At 48.8% G+C, this 22,533-nt stretch overlaps 14 non-coding genes across 14 annotated transcripts; all 14 read left to right on the top strand.

Annotated features, from left to right (window-relative positions):
* Nucleotides 1-1,043: 1,043 nt before the first annotated feature.
* Nucleotides 1,044-1,228, top strand: LOC142293258 (U2 spliceosomal RNA). The gene has a single exon (XR_012751234.1). It is a non-coding gene; the product is annotated as a U2 spliceosomal RNA (small nuclear RNA).
* Nucleotides 1,229-2,592: 1,364 nt separating this feature from the next.
* LOC142292520 (U2 spliceosomal RNA) lies at nt 2,593-2,777 on the top strand. The gene has a single exon (XR_012750671.1). It is a non-coding gene; the product is annotated as a U2 spliceosomal RNA (small nuclear RNA).
* A 1,367-nt stretch (nt 2,778-4,144) lies between these two features.
* LOC142292663 (U2 spliceosomal RNA) lies at nt 4,145-4,327 on the top strand. The gene has a single exon (XR_012750777.1). It is a non-coding gene; the product is annotated as a U2 spliceosomal RNA (small nuclear RNA).
* A 1,378-nt stretch (nt 4,328-5,705) lies between these two features.
* LOC142293252 (U2 spliceosomal RNA) lies at nt 5,706-5,889 on the top strand. Its single transcript, XR_012751228.1, has one exon. It is a non-coding gene; the product is annotated as a U2 spliceosomal RNA (small nuclear RNA).
* Nucleotides 5,890-7,270: 1,381 nt separating this feature from the next.
* LOC142292477 (U2 spliceosomal RNA) lies at nt 7,271-7,454 on the top strand. Its single transcript, XR_012750635.1, has one exon. It is a non-coding gene; the product is annotated as a U2 spliceosomal RNA (small nuclear RNA).
* A 1,367-nt stretch (nt 7,455-8,821) lies between these two features.
* LOC142292532 (U2 spliceosomal RNA) lies at nt 8,822-9,006 on the top strand. The gene has a single exon (XR_012750681.1). It is a non-coding gene; the product is annotated as a U2 spliceosomal RNA (small nuclear RNA).
* Nucleotides 9,007-10,373: 1,367 nt separating this feature from the next.
* LOC142293269 (U2 spliceosomal RNA) lies at nt 10,374-10,558 on the top strand. The gene has a single exon (XR_012751244.1). It is a non-coding gene; the product is annotated as a U2 spliceosomal RNA (small nuclear RNA).
* A 1,367-nt stretch (nt 10,559-11,925) lies between these two features.
* On the top strand, nt 11,926-12,110 carry LOC142293268 (U2 spliceosomal RNA). The gene has a single exon (XR_012751243.1). It is a non-coding gene; the product is annotated as a U2 spliceosomal RNA (small nuclear RNA).
* A 1,381-nt stretch (nt 12,111-13,491) lies between these two features.
* Nucleotides 13,492-13,675, top strand: LOC142292452 (U2 spliceosomal RNA). Its single transcript, XR_012750613.1, has one exon. It is a non-coding gene; the product is annotated as a U2 spliceosomal RNA (small nuclear RNA).
* Nucleotides 13,676-15,042: 1,367 nt separating this feature from the next.
* Nucleotides 15,043-15,227, top strand: LOC142292464 (U2 spliceosomal RNA). The gene has a single exon (XR_012750622.1). It is a non-coding gene; the product is annotated as a U2 spliceosomal RNA (small nuclear RNA).
* Nucleotides 15,228-16,594: 1,367 nt separating this feature from the next.
* Nucleotides 16,595-16,779, top strand: LOC142293239 (U2 spliceosomal RNA). The gene has a single exon (XR_012751217.1). It is a non-coding gene; the product is annotated as a U2 spliceosomal RNA (small nuclear RNA).
* Nucleotides 16,780-18,146: 1,367 nt separating this feature from the next.
* Nucleotides 18,147-18,331, top strand: LOC142293265 (U2 spliceosomal RNA). Its single transcript, XR_012751241.1, has one exon. It is a non-coding gene; the product is annotated as a U2 spliceosomal RNA (small nuclear RNA).
* A 1,381-nt stretch (nt 18,332-19,712) lies between these two features.
* Nucleotides 19,713-19,896, top strand: LOC142292451 (U2 spliceosomal RNA). The gene has a single exon (XR_012750612.1). It is a non-coding gene; the product is annotated as a U2 spliceosomal RNA (small nuclear RNA).
* Nucleotides 19,897-21,260: 1,364 nt separating this feature from the next.
* LOC142292463 (U2 spliceosomal RNA) lies at nt 21,261-21,445 on the top strand. Its single transcript, XR_012750621.1, has one exon. It is a non-coding gene; the product is annotated as a U2 spliceosomal RNA (small nuclear RNA).
* The last annotated feature ends 1,088 nt before the right edge of the window (nt 21,446-22,533 follow it).

Here is a 22,533-nt window from a genome sequence, read left to right as displayed (position 1 = left end):
AGTGACCACAGGTGTGTTGCAACCTGCTGCGCAGCCTAATACCACAATATAAGGAACGTCAAATACTAAGAATGGGCGGCCTATGAAAGAATTAGTACTTTCATTAAGTATACTAAACCGGCTAATTGGGAATAGACAAACTGTAAAAAGCCCTCTGAGAAAGCCCCTCTCTAACCTTTGTTAGTAAGCTTTTCTGTAGCCTGCCTGTTGATGTATTTTCCGTTTGAACAGTGCACAACATGAAGAGACGGAACACTGGCGGCTTGTCACAATGCCCCCCCGATGACATCACAATAGCGCTGCTGCCTAGAAAGCTAGCTGCGCAGCAGAAATTGCTCTTTGGGTGGGAGGTGGGCTAGTGGAAGGAGGGGTCAAGCCGTTTTTTTCCCGGATGGTAGGGGGATGACAGGACAAGGGATGCGGGGGGTGAGAAGGGTTCAGAGGGCAGGGTTTGGGGGCTGGGAAGTGAAGGGAAAAGATTAGGGTTTGGGGATGATGAAAGGGCTTTCTACAGGTAAGGATGGCAAAGGGTGGCAGTGACGGAAAGTCAGGCGACCTGTCCTGTCCGTCTTTTTGTATCATGAATTGGAAAGACTGCAAGGGGCAGGGGAGGTGCTTGTGCCCAAAAGGAGGAGTTATTCAGATTCATTGCAGTGGGCGGCGGCTGCAAAACGCACCATTCTTCGTGTTTTTGCTGTGCAAAGCAGCCTTTTCAAGGGTTGGCTTGGGTGACAAAATGTCTTCTGTAGGCGTGGGTTTGTCTCCCGCTCACTCTCTCTCCCTAACATGTGTCTGGCATAGGCCAGGGTGCCACTCGAGGCCCAAACCAATTCTGGTTATCGCTTCTCGGCCTTTTGGCTAAGATCAAGTGTAGTCCCTTCATTGGGTTTGCCTTGGTCTTGGCTGGGAGGGGCCCGGGCTTGCACAACCGCCGGCCTCGGGGATTGTTGCGCCTTTTGGTGCTTACGTCCCCTTATGGCTGGTGGTTCCTGGGCTCGGGAGGCGATCACCTGCGGCACTGCGCTTTTGTGTGGTGGCCGATGACCGTTTTCTGTAATTTGCGGATGAAATCTCATCTGTTCTTATCAGTTTAATATCTGATACGTCCCCTATCTGGGGACCATATATTAAATGGATTTTTAGAACAGGGAGATGGAAAAAGAGCTTGCTCTGTCCACTCCACGCATTGACCTGGTATTGCAGTACCTCCAGGAGCGGTGCACCCCTTCTTAACCCAGTTTCCAAAAGCAGAACTCGATTCACCTGATTCATATTAGCCCGATTAATGAATTGAAAGAAAGCATACAACTTCATATGCACCTCAATTTGGCCCATTCACTTTTCACACTTCAAACTCCTTTTGCTTTTTATCTTTCACACTTTTTACTTGCTTTATTCATCCAAATGGCAAACTCATCACCACTCAACTTCACCAACTCTGCTATGTCCCATGCAGTATCTTGTTCTCAGGTTAATCTAGATCATGTGCAATTGAATGGAATAGATCCCTTTTGGACAAAGTGGATTCTATTGCTGCTGCTGCTGCTGCAGTGACCACAGGTGTGTTGCAACCTGCTGCGCAGCCTAATACCACAATATAAGGAACGTCAAATACTAAGAATGGGCGGCCTATGAAAGAATTAGTACTTTCATTAAGTATACTAAACCGGCTAATTGGGAATAGACAAACTGTAAAAAGCCCTCTGAGAAAGCCCCTCTCTAACCTTTGTTAGTAAGCTTTTCTGTAGCCTGCCTGTTGATGTATTTTCCGTTTGAACAGTGCACAACATGAAGAGACGGAACACTGGCGGCTTGTCACAATGCCCCCCCGATGACATCACAATAGCGCTGCTGCCTAGAAAGCTAGCTGCGCAGCAGAAATTGCTCTTTGGGTGGGAGGTGGGCTAGTGGAAGGAGGGGTCAAGCCGTTTTTTTCCCGGATGGTAGGGGGATGACAGGACAAGGGATGCGGGGGGTGAGAAGGGTTCAGAGGGCAGGGTTTGGGGGCTGGGAAGTGAAGGGAAAAGATTAGGGTTTGGGGATGATGAAAGGGCTTTCTACAGGTAAGGATGGCAAAGGGTGGCAGTGACGGAAAGTCAGGCGACCTGTCCTGTCCGTCTTTTTGTATCATGAATTGGAAAGACTGCAAGGGGCAGGGGAGGTGCTTGTGCCCAAAAGGAGGAGTTATTCAGATTCATTGCAGTGGGCGGCGGCTGCAAAACGCACCATTCTTCGTGTTTTTGCTGTGCAAAGCAGCCTTTTCAAGGGTTGGCTTGGGTGACAAAATGTCTTCTGTAGGCGTGGGTTTGTCTCCCGCTCACTCTCTCTCCCTAACATGTGTCCGGCATAGGACAGGGTGCCACTCGAGGCCCAAACCAATTCTGGTTATCGCTTCTCGGCCTTTTGGCTAAGATCAAGTGTAGTCCCTTCACTGGGTTTGCCTTGGTCTTGGCTGGGAGGGGCCCGGGCTTGCACAACCGCCGGCCTCGGGGATTGTTGCGCCTTTTGGTGCTTACGTCCCCTTATGGCTGGTGGTTCCTGGGCTCGGGAGGCGATCACCTGCGGCACTGCGCTTTTGTGTGGTGGCCGATGACCGTTTTCTGAAAATTGCGGATGTAATCTCATCTGTTCTTATCAGTTTAATATCTGATACGTCCCCTATCTGGGGACCATATATTAAATGGATTTTTAGAACAGGGAGATGGAAAAAGAGCTTGCTCTGTCCACTCCACGCATTGACCTGGTATTGCAGTACCTCCAGGAGCGGTGCACCCTTTCTTAACCCAGTTTCCAAAAGCAGAACTTGATTCACCTGATTCATATTAGCCCGATTAATGAATTGAAAGAAAGCATACAACTTCATATGCACCTCAATTTGGCCCATTCACTTTTCACACTTCAAACTCCTTTTGCTTTTTATCTTTCACACTTTTTACTTGCTTTATTCATCCAAATGGCAAACTCATCACCACTCAACTTCACCAACTCTGCTATGTCCCATGCAGTATCTTGTTCTCAGGCTAATCTAGATCATGTGCAATTGAATGGAATAGATCCCTTTTGGACAAAGTGGATTCTATTGCTGCTGCTGCTGCTGCTGCAGTGACCACAGGTGTGTTGCAACCTGCTGCGCAGCCTAATACCACAATATAAGGAACGTCAAATACTAAGAATGGGCGGCCTATGAAAGAATTAGTACTTTCATTAAGTATACTAAACCGGCTAATTGGGAATAGACAAACTGTAAAAAGCCCTCTGAGAAAGCCCCTCTCTAACCTTTGTTAGTAAGCTTTTCTGTAGCCTGCCTGTTGATGTATTTTCCGTTTGAACAGTGCACAACATGAAGAGACGGAACACTGGCGGCTTGTCACAATGCCCCCCCGATGACATCACAATAGCGCTGCTGCCTAGAAAGCTAGCTGCGCAGCAGAAATTGCTCTTTGGGTGGGAGGTGGGCTAGTGGAAGGAGGGGTCAAGCCGTTTTTTTCCCGGATGGTAGGGGGATGACAGGACAAGGGATGCGGGGGGTGAGAAGGGTTCAGAGGGCAGGGTTTGGGGGCTGGGAAGTGAAGGGAAAAGATTAGGGTTTGGGGATGATGAAAGGGCTTTCTACAGGTAAGGATGGCAAAGGGTGGCAGTGACGGAAAGTCAGGCGACCTGTCCTGTCCGTCTTTTTGTATCATGAATTGGAAAGACTGCAAGGGGCAGGGGAGGTGCTTGTGCCCAAAAGGAGGAGTTATTCAGATTCATTGCAGTGGGCGGCGGCTGCAAAACGCACCATTCTTCGTGTTTTTGCTGTGCAAAGCAGCCTTTTCAAGGGTTGGCTTGGGTGACAAAATGTCTTCTGTAGGCGTGGGTTTGTCTCCCGCTCACTCTCTCTCCCTAACATGTGTCCGGCATAGGCCAGGGTGCCACTCGAGGCCCAAACCAATTCTGGTTATCGCTTCTCGGCCTTTTGGCTAAGATCAAGTGTAGTCCCTTCATTGGGTTTGCCTTGGTCTTGGCTGGGAGGGGCCCGGGCTTGCACAACCGCCGGCCTCGGGGATTGTTGCGCCTTTTGGTGCTTACGTCCCCTTATGGCTGGTGGTTCCTGGGCTCGGGAGGCGATCACCTGCGGCACTGCGCTTTTGTGTGGTGGCCGATGACCGTTTTCTGAAATTTGCGGATGAAATTTCATCTGTTCTTATCAGTTTAATATCTGATACGTCCCCTATCTGGGGACCATATATTAAATGGATTTTTAGAACAGGGAGATGGAAAAATCTTGCTCTGTCCACTCCACGCATTGACCTGGTATTGCAGTACCTCCAGGAGCGGTGCACCCCTTCTTAACCCAGTTTCCAAAAGCAGAACTCGATTCACCTGATTCATATTAGCCCGATTAATGAATTGAAAGAAAGCATACAACTTCATATGCACCTCAATTTGGCCCATTCACTTTTCACACTTCAAACTCCTTTTGCTTTTTATCTTTCACACTTTTTACTTGCTTTATTCATCCAAATGGCAAACTCATCACCACTCAACTTCACCAACTCTGCTATGTCCCATGCAGTATCTTGTTCTCAGGCTAATCTAGATCATGTGCAATTGAATGGAATAGATCCCTTTTGGACAAAGTGGATTCTATTGCTGCTGCTGCTGCTGCAGTGACCACAGGTGTGTTGCAACCTGCTGCGCAGCCTAATACCACAATATAAGGAACGTCAAATACTAAGAATGGGCGGCCTATGAAAGAATTAGTACTTTCATTAAGTATACTAAACCGGCTAATTGGGAATAGACAAACTGTAAAAAGCCCTCTGAGAAAGCCCCTCTCTAACCTTTGTTAGTAAGCTTTTCTGTAGCCTGCCTGTTGATGTATTTTCCGTTTGAACAGTGCACAACATGAAGAGACGGAACACTGGCGGCTTGTCACAATGCCCCCCCGATGACATCACAATAGCGCTGCTGCCTAGAAAGCTAGCTGCGCAGCAGAAATTGCTCTTTGGGTGGGAGGTGGGCTAGTGGAAGGAGGGGTCAAGCCGTTTTTTTCCCGGATGGTAGGGGGATGACAGGACAAGGGATGCGGGGGGTGAGAAGGGTTCAGAGGGCAGGGTTTGGGGGCTGGGAAGTGAAGGGAAAAGATTAGGGTTTGGGGATGATGAAAGGGCTTTCTACAGGTAAGGATGGCAAAGGGTGGCAGTGACGGAAAGTCAGGCGACCTGTCCTGTCCGTCTTTTTGTATCATGAATTGGAAAGACTGCAAGGGGCAGGGGAGGTGCTTGTGCCCAAAAGGAGGAGTTATTCAGATTCATTGCAGTGGGCGGCGGCTGCAAAACGCACCATTCTTCGTGTTTTTGCTGTGCAAAGCAGCCTTTTCAAGGGTTGGCTTGGGTGACAAAATGTCTTCTGTAGGCGTGGGTTTGTCTCCCGCTCACTCTCTCTCCCTAACATGTGTCCGGCATAGGCCAGGGTGCCACTCGAGGCCCAAACCAATTCTGGTTATCGCTTCTCGGCCTTTTGGCTAAGATCAAGTGTAGTCCCTTCATTGGGTTTGCCTTGGTCTTGGCTGGGAGGGGCCCGGGCTTGCACAACCGCCGGCCTCGGGGATTGTTGCGCCTTTTGGTGCTTACGTCCCCTTTTGGCTGGTGGTTCCTGGGCTCGGGAGGCGATCACCCAGGCACTGCGCTTTTGTATGGTGGCCTGCTGACCTTGGGGGCTACCTTGATTCTGAAAATTGCGGATGAAAGATCATCTGTTCTTATCAGTTTAATATCTGATACGTCCCCTATCTGGGGACCATATATTAAATGGATTTTTAGAACAGGGAGATGGAAAAAGAGCTTGCTCTGTCCACTCCACGCATTGACCTGGTATTGCAGTACCTCCAGGAGCGGTGCACCCCTTCTTAACCCAGTTTCCAAAAGCAGAACTCGATTCACCTGATTCATATTAGCCCGATTAATGAATTGAAAGAAAGCATACAACTTCATATGCACCTCAATTTGGCCCATTCACTTTTCACACTTCAAACTCCTTTTGCTTTTTATCTTTCACACTTTTTACTTGCTTTATTCATCCAAATGGCAAACTCATCACCACTCAACTTCACCAACTCTGCTATGTCCCATGCAGTATCTTGTTCTCAGGCTAATCTAGATCATGTGCAATTGAATGGAATAGATCCCTTTTGGACAAAGTGGATTCTATTGCTGCTGCTGCTGCTGCTGCAGTGACCACAGGTGTGTTGCAACCTGCTGCGCAGCCTAATACCACAATATAAGGAACGTCAAATACTAAGAATGGGCGGCCTATGAAAGAATTAGTACTTTCATTAAGTATACTAAACCGGCTAATTGGGAATAGACAAACTGTAAAAAGCCCTCTGAGAAAGCCCCTCTCTAACCTTTGTTAGTAAGCTTTTCTGTAGCCTGCCTGTTGATGTATTTTCCGTTTGAACAGTGCACAACATGAAGAGACGGAACACTGGCGGCTTGTCACAATGCCCCCCCGATGACATCACAATAGCGCTGCTGCCTAGAAAGCTAGCTGCGCAGCAGAAATTGCTCTTTGGGTGGGAGGTGGGCTAGTGGAAGGAGGGGTCAAGCCGTTTTTTTCCCGGATGGTAGGGGGATGACAGGACAAGGGATGCGGGGGGTGAGAAGGGTTCAGAGGGCAGGGTTTGGGGGCTGGGAAGTGAAGGGAAAAGATTAGGGTTTGGGGATGATGAAAGGGCTTTCTACAGGTAAGGATGGCAAAGGGTGGCAGTGACGGAAAGTCAGGCGACCTGTCCTGTCCGTCTTTTTGTATCATGAATTGGAAAGACTGCAAGGGGCAGGGGAGGTGCTTGTGCCCAAAAGGAGGAGTTATTCAGATTCATTGCAGTGGGCGGCGGCTGCAAAACGCACCATTCTTCGTGTTTTTGCTGTGCAAAGCAGCCTTTTCAAGGGTTGGCTTGGGTGACAAAATGTCTTCTGTAGGCGTGGGTTTGTCTCCCGCTCACTCTCTCTCCCTAACATGTGTCCGGCATAAGCCAGGGTGCCACTCGAGGCCCAAACCAATTCTGGTTATCGCTTCTCGGCCTTTTGGCTAAGATCAAGTGTAGTCCCTTCATTGGGTTTGCCTTGGTCTTGGCTGGGAGGGGCCCGGGCTTGCACAACCGCCGACCTCGGGGATTGTTGCGCCTTTTGGTGCTTACGTCCCCTTGTGGCTGGTGGTTCCTGGGCTCGGGAGGCGATCACCCAGGCACTGCGCTTTTGTGTGGTGGCCTGCTGGCCTTTGGGGCTACCTTGATTCTGAAAATTGCGGATGAAATCTCATCTGTTCTTATCAGTTTAATATCTGATACGTCCCCTATCTGGGGACCATATATTAAATGGATTTTTAGAACAGGGAGATGGAAAAAGAGCTTGCTCTGTCCACTCCACGCATTGACCTGGTATTGCAGTACCTCCAGGAGCGGTGCACCCCTTCTTAACCCAGTTTCCAAAAGCAGAACTCGATTCACCTGATTCATATTAGCCCGATTAATGAATTGAAAGAAAGCATACAACTTCATATGCACCTCAATTTGGCCCATTCACTTTTCACACTTCAAACTCCTTTTGCTTTTTATCTTTCACACTTTTTACTTGCTTTATTCATCCAAATGGCAAACTCACCACCACTCAACTTCACCAACTCTGCTATGTCCCATGCAGTATCTTGTTCTCAGGCTAATCTAGATCATGTGCAATTGAATGGAATAGATCCCTTTTGGACAAAGTGGATTCTATTGCTGCTGCTGCTGCTGCTGCAGTGACCACAGGTGTGTTGCAACCTGCTGCGCAGCCTAATACCACAATATAAGGAACGTCAAATACTAAGAATGGGCGGCCTATGAAAGAATTAGTACTTTCATTAAGTATACTAAACCGGCTAATTGGGAATAGACAAACTGTAAAAAGCCCTCTGAGAAAGCCCCTCTCTAACCTTTGTTAGTAAGCTTTTCTGTAGCCTGCCTGTTGATGTATTTTCCGTTTGAACAGTGCACAACATGAAGAGACGGAACACTGGCGGCTTGTCACAATGCCCCCCCGATGACATCACAATAGCGCTGCTGCCTAGAAAGCTAGCTGCGCAGCAGAAATTGCTCTTTGGGTGGGAGGTAGGCTAGTGGAAGGAGGGGTCAAGCCGTTTTTTTCCCGGATGGTAGGGGGATGACAGGACAAGGGATGCGGGGGGTGAGAAGGGTTCAGAGGGCAGGGTTTGGGGGCTGGGAAGTGAAGGGAAAAGATTAGGGTTTGGGGATGATGAAAGGGCTTTCTACAGGTAAGGATGGCAAAGGGTGGCAGTGACGGAAAGTCAGGCGACCTGTCCTGTCCGTCTTTTTGTATCATGAATTGGAAAGACTGCAAGGGGCAGGGGAGGTGCTTGTGCCCAAAAGGAGGAGTTATTCAGATTCATTGCAGTGGGCGGCGGCTGCAAAACGCACCATTCTTCGTGTTTTTGCTGTGCAAAGCAGCCTTTTCAAGGGTTGGCTTGGGTGACAAAATGTCTTCTGTAGGCGTGGGTTTGTCTCCCGCTCACTCTCTCTCCCTAACATGTGTCCGGCATAGGCCAGGGTGCCACTCGAGGCCCAAACCAATTCTGGTTATCGCTTCTCGGCCTTTTGGCTAAGATCAAGTGTAGTCCCTTCATTGGGTTTGCCTTGGTCTTGGCTGAGAGGGGCCCGGACTTGCACAACCGCCGGCCTCGGGGATTGTTGCGCCTTTTGGTGCTTACGTCCCCTTATGGCTGGTGGTTCCTGGGCTCGGGAGGCGATCACCTGCGGCACTGCGCTTTTGTGTGGTGGCCGATGACCGTTTTCTGAAAATTGCGGATGTAATCTCATCTGTTCTTATCAGTTTAATATCTGATACGTCCCCTATCTGGGGACCATATATTAAATGGATTTTTAGAACAGGGAGATGGAAAAAGAGCTTGCTCTGTCCACTCCACGCATTGACCTGGTATTGCAGTACCTCCAGGAGCGGTGCACCCCTTCTTAACCCAGTTTCCAAAAGCAGAACTCGATTCACCTGATTCATATTAGCCCGATTAATGAATTGAAAGAAAGCATACAACTTCATATGCACCTCAATTTGGCCCATTCACTTTTCACACTTCAAACTCCTTTTGCTTTTTATCTTTCACACTTTTTACTTGCTTTATTCATCCAAATGGCAAACTCATCACCACTCAACTTCACCAACTCTGCTATGTCCCATGCAGTATCTTGTTCTCAGGCTAATCTAGATCATGTGCAATTGAATGGAATAGATCCCTTTTGGACAAAGTGGATTCTATTGCTGCTGCTGCTGCTGCTGCAGTGACCACAGGTGTGTTGCAACCTGCTGCGCAGCCTAATACCACAATATAAGGAACGTCAAATACTAAGAATGGGCGGCCTATGAAAGAATTAGTACTTTCATTAAGTATACTAAACCGGCTAATTGGGAATAGACAAACTGTAAAAAGCCCTCTGAGAAAGCCCCTCTCTAACCTTTGTTAGTAAGCTTTTCTGTAGCCTGCCTGTTAATGTATTTTCCGTTTGAACAGTGCACAACATGAAGAGACGGAACACTGGCGGCTTGTCACAATGCCCCCCCGATGACATCACAATAGCGCTGCTGCCTAGAAAGCTAGCTGCGCAGCAGAAATTGCTCTTTGGGTGGGAGGTGGGCTAGTGGAAGGAGGGGTCAAGCCGTTTTTTTCCCGGATGGTAGGGGGATGACAGGACAAGGGATGCGGGGGGTGAGAAGGGTTCAGAGGGCAGGGTTTGGGGGCTGGGAAGTGAAGGGAAAAGATTAGGGTTTGGGGATGATGAAAGGGCTTTCTACAGGTAAGGATGGCAAAGGGTGGCAGTGACGGAAAGTCAGGCGACCTGTCCTGTCCGTCTTTTTGTATCATGAATTGGAAAGACTGCAAGGGGCAGGGGAGGTGCTTGTGCCCAAAAGGAGGAGTTATTCAGATTCATTGCAGTGGGCGGCGGCTGCAAAACGCACCATTCTTCGTGTTTTTGCTGTGCAAAGCAGCCTTTTCAAGGGTTGGCTTGGGTGACAAAATGTCTTCTGTAGGCGTGGGTTTGTCTCCCGCTCACTCTCTCTCCCTAACATGTGTCCGGCAGAGGCCAGGGTGCCACTCGAGGCCCAAACCAATTCTGGTTATCGCTTCTCGGCCTTTTGGCTAAGATCAAGTGCAGTCCCTTCATTGGGTTTGCCTTGGTCTTGGCTGGGAGGGGCCCGGGCTTGCACAACCGCCGGCCTCGGGGATTGTTGCGCCTTTTGGTGCTTACCTCCCCTTATGGCTGGTGGTTCCTGGGCTCGGGAGGCGATCACCTGCGGCACTGCGCTTTTGTGTGGTGGCCGATGACCGTTTTCTGAAATTTGCGGATGAAATCTCATCTGTTCTTATCAGTTTAATATCTGATACGTCCCCTATCTGGGGACCATATATTAAATGGATTTTTAGAACAGGGAGATGGAAAAAGAGCTTGCTCTGTCCACTCCACGCATTGACCTGGTATTGCAGTACCTCCAGGAGCGGTGCACCCCTTCTTAACCCAGTTTCCAAAAGCAGAACTCGATTCACCTGATTCATATTAGCCCGATTAATGAATTGAAAGAAAGCATACAACTTCATATGCACCTCAATTTGGCCCATTCACTTTTCACACTTCAAACTCCTTTTGCTTTTTATCTTTCACACTTTTTACTTGCTTTATTCATCCAAATGGCAAACTCATCACCACTCAACTTCACCAACTCTGCTATGTCCCATGCAGTATCTTGTTCTCAGGCTAATCTAGATCATGTGCAATTGAATGGAATAGATCCCTTTTGGACAAAGTGGATTCTATTGCTGCTGCTGCTGCTGCTGCAGTGACCACAGGTGTGTTGCAACCTGCTGCGCAGCCTAATACCACAATATAAGGAACGTCAAATACTAAGAATGGGCGGCCTATGAAAGAATTAGTACTTTCATTAAGTATACTAAACCGGCTAATTGGGAATAGACAAACTGTAAAAAGCCCTCTGAGAAAGCCCCTCTCTAACCTTTGTTAGTAAGCTTTTCTGTAGCCTGCCTGTTGATGTATTTTCCGTTTGAACAGTGCACAACATGAAGAGACGGAACACTGGCGGCTTGTCACAATGCCCCCCCGATGACATCACAATAGCGCTGCTGCCTAGAAAGCTAGCTGCGCAGCAGAAATTGCTCTTTGGGTGGGAGGTGGGCTAGTGGAAGGAGGGGTCAAGCCGTTTTTTTCCCGGATGGTAGGGGGATGACAGGACAAGGGATGCGGGGGGTGAGAAGGGTTCAGAGGGCAGGGTTTGGGGGCTGGGAAGTGAAGGGAAAAGATTAGGGTTTGGGGATGATGAAAGGGCTTTCTACAGGTAAGGATGGCAAAGGGTGGCAGTGACGGAAAGTCAGGCGACCTGTCCTGTCCGTCTTTTTGTATCATGAATTGGAAAGACTGCAAGGGGCAGGGGAGGTGCTTGTGCCCAAAAGGAGGAGTTATTCAGATTCATTGCAGTGGGCGGCGGCTGCAAAACGCACCATTCTTCGTGTTTTTGCTGTGCAAAGCAGCCTTTTCAAGGGTTGGCTTGGGTGACAAAATGTCTTCTGTAGGCGTGGGTTTGTCTCCCGCTCACTCTCTCTCCCTAACATGTGTCCGGCATAGGCCAGGGTGCCACTCGAGGCCCAAACCAATTCTGGTTATCGCTTCTCGGCCTTTTGGCTAAGATCAAGTGTAGTCCCTTCATTGGGTTTGCCTTGGTCTTGGCTGGGAGGGGCCCGGGCTTGCACAACCGCCGGCCTCGGGGATTGTTGCGCCTTTTGGTGCTTACGTCCCCTTATGGCTGGTGGTTCCTGGGCTCGGGAGGCGATCACCTGCGGCACTGCGCTTTTGTGTGGTGGCCGATGACCGTTTTCTGAAATTTGCGGATGAAATCTCATCTGTTCTTATCAGTTTAATATCTGATACGTCCCCTATCTGGGGACCATATATTAAATGGATTTTTAGAACAGGGAGATGGAAAAAGAGCTTGCTCTGTCCACTCCACGCATTGACCTGGTATTGCAGTACCTCCAGGAGCGGTGCACCCCTTCTTAACCCAGTTTCCAAAAGCAGAACTCGATTCACCTGATTCATATTAGCCCGATTAATGAATTGAAAGAAAGCATACAACTTCATATGCACCTCAATTTGGCCCATTCACTTTTCACACTTCAAACTCCTTTTGCTTTTTATCTTTCACACTTTTTACTTGCTTTATTCATCCAAATGGCAAGCTCATCACCACTCAACTTCACCAACTCTGCTATGTCCCATGCAGTATCTTGTTCTCAGGCTAATCTAGATCATGTGCAATTGAATGGAATAGATCCCTTTTGGACAAAGTGGATTCTATTGCTGCTGCTGCTGCTGCTGCAGTGACCACAGGTGTGTTGCAACCTGCTGCGCAGCCTAATACCACAATATAAGGAACGTCAAATACTAAGAATGGGCGGCCTATGAAAGAATTAGTACTTTCATTAAGTATACTAAACCGGCTAATTGGGAATAGACAAACTGTAAAAAGCCCTCTGAGAAAGCCCCTCTCTAACCTTTGTTAGTAAGCTTTTCTGTAGCCTGCCTGTTGATGTATTTTCCGTTTGAACAGTGCACAACATGAAGAGACGGAACACTGGCGGCTTGTCACAATGCCCCCCCGATGACATCACAATAGCGCTGCTGCCTAGAAAGCTAGCTGCGCAGCAGAAATTGCTCTTTGGGTGGGAGGTGGGCTAGTGGAAGGAGGGGTCAAGCCGTTTTTTTCCCGGATGGTAGGGGGATGACAGGACAAGGGATGCGGGGGGTGAGAAGGGTTCAGAGGGCAGGGTTTGGGGGCTGGGAAGTGAAGGGAAAAGATTAGGGTTTGGGGATGATGAAAGGGCTTTCTACAGGTAAGGATGGCAAAGGGTGGCAGTGACGGAAAGTCAGGCGACCTGTCCTGTCCGTCTTTTTGTATCATGAATTGGAAAGACTGCAAGGGGCAGGGGAGGTGCTTGTGCCCAAAAGGAGGAGTTATTCAGATTCATTGCAGTGGGCGGCGGCTGCAAAACGCACCATTCTTCGTGTTTTTGCTGTGCAAAGCAGCCTTTTCAAGGGTTGGCTTGGGTGACAAAATGTCTTCTGTAGGCGTGGGTTTGTCTCCCGCTCACTCTCTCTCCCTAACATGTGTCCGGCATAGGCCAGGGTGCCACTCGAGGCCCAAACCAATTCTGGTTATCGCTTCTCGGCCTTTTGGCTAAGATCAAGTGTAGTCCCTTCATTGGGTTTGCCTTGGTCTTGGCTGGGAGGGGCCCGGGCTTGCACAACCGCCGGCCTCGGGGATTGTTGCGCCTTTTGGTGCTTACGTCCCCTTGTGGCTGGTGGTTCCTGGGCTCGGGAGGCGATCACCCAGGCACTGCGCTTTTGTGTGGTGGCCTGCTGGCCTTCGGGGCTACCTTGATTCTGAAAATTGCGGATGAAATCTCATCTGTTCTTATCAGTTTAATATCTGATACGTCCCCTATCTGGGGACCATATATTAAATGGATTTTTAGAACAGGGAGATGGAAAAAGAGCTTGCTCTATCCACTCCACGCATTGACCTGGTATTGCAGTACCTCCAGGAGCGGTGCACCCCTTCTTAACCCAGTTTCCAAAAGCAGAACTCGATTCACCTGATTCATATTAGCCCGATTAATGAATTGAAAGAAAGCATACAACTTCATATGCACCTCAATTTGGCCCATTCACTTTTCACACTTCAAACTCCTTTTGCTTTTTATCTTTCACACTTTTTACTTGCTTTATTCATCCAAATGGCAAACTTATCACCACTCAACTTCACCAACTCTGCTATGTCCCATGCAGTATCTTGTTCTCAGGCTAATCTAGATCATGTGCAATTGAATGGAATAGATCCCTTTTGGACAAAGTGGATTCTATTGCTGCTGCTGCTGCTGCTGCAGTGACCACAGGTGTGTTGCAACCTGCTGCGCAGCCTAATACCACAATATAAGGAACGTCAAATACTAAGAATGGGCGGCCTATGAAAGAATTAGTACTTTCATTAAGTATACTAAACCAGCTAATTGGGAATAGACAAACTGTAAAAAGCCCTCTGAGAAAGCCCCTCTCTAACCTTTGTTAGTAAGCTTTTCTGTAGCCTGCCTGTTGATGTATTTTCCGTTTGAACAGTGCACAACATGAAGAGACGGAACACTGGCGGCTTGTCACAATGCCCCCCCGATGACATCACAATAGCGCTGCTGCCTAGAAAGCTAGCTGCGCAGCAGAAATTGCTCTTTGGGTGGGAGGTGGGCTAGTGGAAGGAGGGGTCAAGCCGTTTTTTTCCCGGATGGTAGGGGGATGACAGGACAAGGGATGCGGGGGGTGAGAAGGGTTCAGAGGGCAGGGTTTGGGGGCTGGGAAGTGAAGGGAAAAGATTAGGGTTTGGGGATGATGAAAGGGCTTTCTACAGGTAAGGATGGCAAAGGGTGGCAGTGACGGAAAGTCAGGCGACCTGTCCTGTCCGTCTTTTTGTATCATGAATTGGAAAGACTGCAAGGGGCAGGGGAGGTGCTTGTGCCCAAAAGGAGGAGTTATTCAGATTCATTGCAGTGGGCGGCGGCTGCAAAACGCACCATTCTTCGTGTTTTTGCTGTGCAAAGCAGCCTTTTCAAGGGTTGGCTTGGGTGACAAAATGTCTTCTGTAGGCGTGGGTTTGTCTCCCGCTCACTCTCTCTCCCTAACATGTGTCCGGCATAGGCCAGGGTGCCACTCGAGGCCCAAACCAATTCTGGTTATCGCTTCTCGGCCTTTTGGCTAAGATCAAGTGTAGTCCCTTCATTGGGTTTGCCTTGGTATTGGCTGGGAGGGGCCCGGGCTTGCACAACCGCCGGCCTCGGGGATTGTTGCGCCTTTTGGTGCTTACGTCCCCTTATGGCTGGTGGTTCCTGGGCTCGGGAGGCGATCACCTGCGGCACTGCGCTTTTGTGTGGTGGCCGATGACCGTTTTCTGAAATTTACGGATGTAATCTCATCTGTTCTTATCAGTTTAATATCTGATACGTCCCCTATCTGGGGACCATATATTAAATGGATTTTTAGAACAGGGAGATGGAAAAAGAGCTTGCTCTGTCCACTCCACGCATTGACCTGGTATTGCAGTACCTCCAGGAGCGGTGCACCCCTTCTTAACCCAGTTTCCAAAAGCAGAACTCGATTCACCTGATTCATATTAGCCCGATTAATGAATTGAAAGAAAGCATACAACTTCATATGCACCTCAATTTGGCCCATTCACTTTTCACACTTCAAACTCCTTTTGCTTTTTATCTTTCACACTTTTTACTTGCTTTATTCATCCAAATGGCAAACTCATCACCACTCAACTTCACCAACTCTGCTATGTCCCATGCAGTATCTTGTTCTCAGGCTAATCTAGATCATGTGCAATTGAATGGAATAGATCCCTTTTGGACAAAGTGGATTCTATTGCTGCTGCTGCTGCTGCTGCAGTGACCACAGGTGTGTTGCAACCTGCTGCGCAGCCTAATACCACAATATAAGGAACGTCAAATACTAAGAATGGGCGGCCTATGAAAGAATTAGTACTTTCATTAAGTATACTAAACCGGCTAATTGGGAATAGACAAACTGTAAAAAGCCCTCTGAGAAAGCCCCTCTCTAACCTTTGTTAGTAAGCTTTTCTGTAGCCTGCCTGTTGATGTATTTTCCGTTTGAACAGTGCACAACATGAAGAGACGGAACACTGGCGGCTTGTCACAATGCCCCCCCGATGACATCACAATAGCGCTGCTGCCTAGAAAGCTAGCTGCGCAGCAGAAATTGCTCTTTGGGTGGGAGGTGGGCTAGTGGAAGGAGGGGTCAAGCCGTTTTTTTCCCGGATGGTAGGGGGATGACAGGACAAGGGATGCGGGGGGTGAGAAGGGTTCAGAGGGCAGGGTTTGGGGGCTGGGAAGTGAAGGGAAAAGATTAGGGTTTGGGGATGATGAAAGGGCTTTCTACAGGTAAGGATGGCAAAGGGTGGCAGTGACGGAAAGTCAGGCGACCTGTCCTGTCCGTCTTTTTGTATCATGAATTGGAAAGACTGCAAGGGGCAGGGGAGGTGCTTGTGCCCAAAAGGAGGAGTTATTCAGATTCATTGCAGTGGGCGGCGGCTGCAAAACGCACCATTCTTCGTGTTTTTGCTGTGCAAAGCAGCCTTTTCAAGGGTTGGCTTGGGTGACAAAATGTCTTCTGTAGGCGTGGGTTTGTCTCCCGCTCACTCTCTCTCCCTAACATGTGTCCGGCAGAGGCCAGGGTGCCACTCGAGGCCCAAACCAATTCTGGTTATCGCTTCTCGGCCTTTTGGCTAAGATCAAGTGCAGTCCCTTCATTGGGTTTGCCTTGGTCTTGGCTGGGAGGGGCCCGGGCTTGCACAACCGCCGGCCTCGGGGATTGTTGCGCCTTTTGGTGCTTACCTCCCCTTATGGCTGGTGGTTCCTGGGCTCGGGAGGCGATCACCTGCGGCACTGCGCTTTTGTGTGGTGGCCGATGACCGTTTTCTGAAATTTGTGGATGAAATCTCATCTGTTCTTATCAGTTTAATATCTGATACGTCCCCTATCTGGGGACCATATATTAAATGGATTTTTAGAACAGGGAGATGGAAAAAGAGCTTGCTCTGTCCACTCCACGCATTGACCTGGTATTGCAGTACCTCCAGGAGCGGTGCACCCCTTCTTAACCCAGTTTCCAAAAGCAGAACTCGATTCACCTGATTCATATTAGCCCGATTAATGAATTGAAAGAAAGCATACAACTTCATATGCACCTCAATTTGGCCCATTCACTTTTCACACTTCAAACTCCTTTTGCTTTTTATCTTTCACACTTTTTACTTGCTTTATTCATCCAAATGGCAAACTCATCACCACTCAACTTCACCAACTCTGCTATGTCCCATGCAGTATCTTGTTCTCAGGCTAATCTAGATCATGTGCAATTGAATGGAATAGATCCCTTTTGGACAAAGTGGATTCTATTGCTGCTGCTGCTGCTGCTGCAGTGACCACAGGTGTGTTGCAACCTGCTGCGCAGCCTAATACCACAATATAAGGAACGTCAAATACTAAGAATGGGCGGCCTATGAAAGAATTAGTACTTTCATTAAGTATACTAAACCGGCTAATTGGGAATAGACAAACTGTAAAAAGCCCTCTGAGAAAGCCCCTCTCTAACCTTTGTTAGTAAGCTTTTCTGTAGCCTGCCTGTTGATGTATTTTCCGTTTGAACAGTGCACAACATGAAGAGACGGAACACTGGCGGCTTGTCACAATGCCCCCCCGATGACATCACAATAGCGCTGCTGCCTAGAAAGCTAGCTGCGCAGCAGAAATTGCTCTTTGGGTGGGAGGTGGGCTAGTGGAAGGAGGGGTCAAGCCGTTTTTTTCCCGGATGGTAGGGGGATGACAGGACAAGGGATGCGGGGGGTGAGAAGGGTTCAGAGGGCAGGGTTTGGGGGCTGGGAAGTGAAGGGAAAAGATTAGGGTTTGGGGATGATGAAAGGGCTTTCTACAGGTAAGGATGGCAAAGGGTGGCAGTGACGGAAAGTCAGGCGACCTGTCCTGTCCGTCTTTTTGTATCATGAATTGGAAAGACTGCAAGGGGCAGGGGAGGTGCTTGTGCCCAAAAGGAGGAGTTATTCAGATTCATTGCAGTGGGCGGCGGCTGCAAAACGCACCATTCTTCGTGTTTTTGCTGTGCAAAGCAGCCTTTTCAAGGGTTGGCTTGGGTGACAAAATGTCTTCTGTAGGCGTGGGTTTGTCTCCCGCTCACTCTCTCTCCCTAACATGTGTCCGGCATAGGCCAGGGTGCCACTCGAGGCCCAAACCAATTCTGGTTATCGCTTCTCGGCCTTTTGGCTAAGATCAAGTGTAGTCCCTTCATTGGGTTTGCCTTGGTCTTGGCTGGGAGGGGCCCGGGCTTGCACAACCGCCGGCCTCGGGGATTGTTGCGCCTTTTGGTGCTTACGTCCCCTTATGGCTGGTGGTTCCTGGGCTCGGGAGGCGATCACCTGCGGCACTGCGCTTTTGTGTGGTGGCCGATGACCGTTTTCTGAAATTTGCGGATGAAATCTCATCTGTTCTTATCAGTTTAATATCTGATACGTCCCCTATCTGGGGACCATATATTAAATGGATTTTTAGAACAGGGAGATGGAAAAAGAGCTTGCTCTGTCCACTCCACGCATTGACCTGGTATTGCAGTACCTCCAGGAGCGGTGCACCCCTTCTTAACCCAGTTTCCAAAAGCAGAACTCGATTCACCTGATTCATATTAGCCCGATTAATGAATTGAAAGAAAGCATACAACTTCATATGCACCTCAATTTGGCCCATTCACTTTTCACACTTCAAACTCCTTTTGCTTTTTATCTTTCACACTTTTTACTTGCTTTATTCATCCAAATGGCAAACTCATCACCACTCAACTTCACCAACTCTGCTATGTCCCATGCAGTATCTTGTTCTCAGGCTAATCTAGATCATGTGCAATTGAATGGAATAGATCCCTTTTGGACAAAGTGGATTCTATTGCTGCTGCTGCTGCTGCTGCAGTGACCACAGGTGTGTTGCAACCTGCTGCGCAGCCTAATACCACAATATAAGGAACGTCAAATACTAAGAATGGGCGGCCTATGAAAGAATTAGTACTTTCATTAAGTATACTAAACCGGCTAATTGGGAATAGACAAACTGTAAAAAGCCCTCTGAGAAAGCCCCTCTCTAACCTTTGTTAGTAAGCTTTTCTGTAGCCTGCCTGTTGATGTATTTTCCGTTTGAACAGTGCACAACATGAAGAGACGGAACACTGGCGGCTTGTCACAATGCCCCCCCGATGACATCACAATAGCGCTGCTGCCTAGAAAGCTAGCTGCGCAGCAGAAATTGCTCTTTGGGTGGGAGGTGGGCTAGTGGAAGGAGGGGTCAAGCCGTTTTTTTCCCGGATGGTAGGGGGATGACAGGACAAGGGATGCGGGGGGTGAGAAGGGTTCAGAGGGCAGGGTTTGGGGGCTGGGAAGTGAAGGGAAAAGATTAGGGTTTGGGGATGATGAAAGGGCTTTCTACAGGTAAGGATGGCAAAGGGTGGCAGTGACGGAAAGTCAGGCGACCTGTCCTGTCCGTCTTTTTGTATCATGAATTGGAAAGACTGCAAGGGGCAGGGGAGGTGCTTGTGCCCAAAAGGAGGAGTTATTCAGATTCATTGCAGTGGGCGGCGGCTGCAAAACGCACCATTCTTCGTGTTTTTGCTGTGCAAAGCAGCCTTTTCAAGGGTTGGCTTGGGTGACAAAATGTCTTCTGTAGGCGTGGGTTTGTCTCCCGCTCACTCTCTCTCCCTAACATGTGTCCGGCATAGGCCAGGGTGCCACTCGAGGCCCAAACCAATTCTGGTTATCGCTTCTCGGCCTTTTGGCTAAGATCAAGTGTAGTCCCTTCATTGGGTTTGCCTTGGTCTTGGCTGGGAGGGGCCCGGGCTTGCACAACCGCCGGCCTCGGGGATTGTTGCGCCTTTTGGTGCTTACGTCCCCTTGTGGCTGGTGGTTCCTGGGCTCGGGAGGCGATCACCCAGGCACTGCGCTTTTGTGTGGTGGCCTGCTGGCCTTCGGGGCTACCTTGATTCTGAAAATTGCGGATGAAATCTCATCTGTTCTTATCAGTTTAATATCTGATACGTCCCCTATCTGGGGACCATATATTAAATGGATTTTTAGAACAGGGAGATGGAAAAAGAGCTTGCTCTATCCACTCCACGCATTGACCTGGTATTGCAGTACCTCCAGGAGCGGTGCACCCCTTCTTAACCCAGTTTCCAAAAGCAGAACTCGATTCACCTGATTCATATTAGCCCGATTAATGAATTGAAAGAAAGCATACAACTTCATATGCACCTCAATTTGGCCCATTCACTTTTCACACTTCAAACTCCTTTTGCTTTTTATCTTTCACACTTTTTACTTGCTTTATTCATCCAAATGGCAAACTCATCACCACTCAACTTCACCAACTCTGCTATGTCCCATGCAGTATCTTGTTCTCAGGCTAATCTAGATCATGTGCAATTGAATGGAATAGATCCCTTTTGGACAAAGTGGATTCTATTGCTGCTGCTGCTGCTGCAGTGACCACAGGTGTGTTGCAACCTGCTGCGCAGCCTAATACCACAATATAAGGAACGTCAAATACTAAGAATGGGCGGCCTATGAAAGAATTAGTACTTTCATTAAGTATACTAAACCAGCTAATTGGGAATAGACAAACTGTAAAAAGCCCTCTGAGAAAGCCCCTCTCTAACCTTTGTTAGTAAGCTTTTCTGTAGCCTGCCTGTTGATGTATTTTCCGTTTGAACAGTGCACAACATGAAGAGACGGAACACTGGCGGCTTGTCACAATGCCCCCCCGATGACATCACAATAGCGCTGCTGCCTAGAAAGCTAGCTGCGCAGCAGAAATTGCTCTTTGGGTGGGAGGTGGGCTAGTGGAAGGAGGGGTCAAGCCGTTTTTTTCCCGGATGGTAGGGGGATGACAGGACAAGGGATGCGGGGGGTGAGAAGGGTTCAGAGGGCAGGGTTTGGGGGCTGGGAAGTGAAGGGAAAAGATTAGGGTTTGGGGATGATGAAAGGGCTTTCTACAGGTAAGGATGGCAAAGGGTGGCAGTGACGGAAAGTCAGGCGACCTGTCCTGTCCGTCTTTTTGTATCATGAATTGGAAAGACTGCAAGGGGCAGGGGAGGTGCTTGTGCCCAAAAGGAGGAGTTATTCAGATTCATTGCAGTGGGCGGCGGCTGCAAAACGCACCATTCTTCGTGTTTTTGCTGTGCAAAGCAGCCTTTTCAAGGGTTGGCTTGGGTGACAAAATGTCTTCTGTAGGCGTGGGTTTGTCTCCCGCTCACTCTCTCTCCCTAACATGTGTCCGGCATAGGCCAGGGTGCCACTCGAGGCCCAAACCAATTCTGGTTATCGCTTCTCGGCCTTTTGGCTAAGATCAAGTGTAGTCCCTTCATTGGGTTTGCCTTGGTCTTGGCTGGGAGGGGCCCGGGCTTGCACAACCGCCGGCCTCGGGGATTGTTGCGCCTTTTGGTGCTTACGTCCCCTTATGGCTGGTGGTTCCTGGGCTCGGGAGGCGATCACCTGCGGCACTGCGCTTTTGTGTGGTGGCCGATGACCGTTTTCTGAAATTTACGGATGTAATCTCATCTGTTCTTATCAGTTTAATATCTGATACGTCCCCTATCTGGGGACCATATATTAAATGGATTTTTAGAACAGGGAGATGGAAAAAGAGCTTGCTCTGTCCACTCCACGCATTGACCTGGTATTGCAGTACCTCCAGGAGCGGTGCACCCCTTCTTAACCCAGTTTCCAAAAGCAGAACTCGATTCACCTGATTCATATTAGCCCGATTAATGAATTGAAAGAAAGCATACAACTTCATATGCACCTCAATTTGGCCCATTCACTTTTCACACTTCAAACTCCTTTTGCTTTTTATCTTTCACACTTTTTACTTGCTTTATTCATCCAAATGGCAAACTCATCACCACTCAACTTCACCAACTCTGCTATGTCCCATGCAGTATCTTGTTCTCAGGCTAATCTAGATCATGTGCAATTGAATGGAATAGATCCCTTTTGGACAAAGTGGATTCTATTGCTGCTGCTGCTGCTGCTGCAGTGACCACAGGTGTGTTGCAACCTGCTGCGCAGCCTAATACCACAATATAAGGAACGTCAAATACTAAGAATGGGCGGCCTATGAAAGAATTAGTACTTTCATTAAGTATACTAAACCGGCTAATTGGGAATAGACAAACTGTAAAAAGCCCTCTGAGAAAGCCCCTCTCTAACCTTTGTTAGTAAGCTTTTCTGTAGCCTGCCTGTTGATGTATTTTCCGTTTGAACAGTGCACAACATGAAGAGACGGAACACTGGCGGCTTGTCACAATGCCCCCCCGATGACATCACAATAGCGCTGCTGCCTAGAAAGCTAGCTGCGCAGCAGAAATTGCTCTTTGGGTGGGAGGTGGGCTAGTGGAAGGAGGGGTCAAGCCGTTTTTTTCCCGGATGGTAGGGGGACGACAGGACAAGGGATGCGGGGGGTGAGAAGGGTTCAGAGGGCAGGGTTTGGGGGCTGGGAAGTGAAGGGAAAAGATTAGGGTTTGGGGATGATGAAAGGGCTTTCTACAGGTAAGGATGGCAAAGGGTGGCAGTGACGGAAAGTCAGGCGACCTGTCCTGTCCGTCTTTTTGTATCATGAATTGGAAAGACTGCAAGGGGCAGGGGAGGTGCTTGTGCCCAAAAGGAGGAGTTATTCAGATTCATTGCAGTGGGCGGCGGCTGCAAAACGCACCATTCTTCGTGTTTTTGCTGTGCAAAGCAGCCTTTTCAAGGGTTGGCTTGGGTGACAAAATGTCTTCTGTAGGCGTGGGTTTGTCTC

This window comes from Anomaloglossus baeobatrachus, chromosome 2, assembly GCF_048569485.1.
Source record: "Anomaloglossus baeobatrachus isolate aAnoBae1 chromosome 2, aAnoBae1.hap1, whole genome shotgun sequence".
Taxonomy (NCBI): domain Eukaryota; kingdom Metazoa; phylum Chordata; class Amphibia; order Anura; family Aromobatidae; genus Anomaloglossus; species Anomaloglossus baeobatrachus.
The sequence above is the reverse complement of the archived record's forward strand: the minus strand, read 5'-3'. Positions and strand labels throughout refer to the sequence as shown.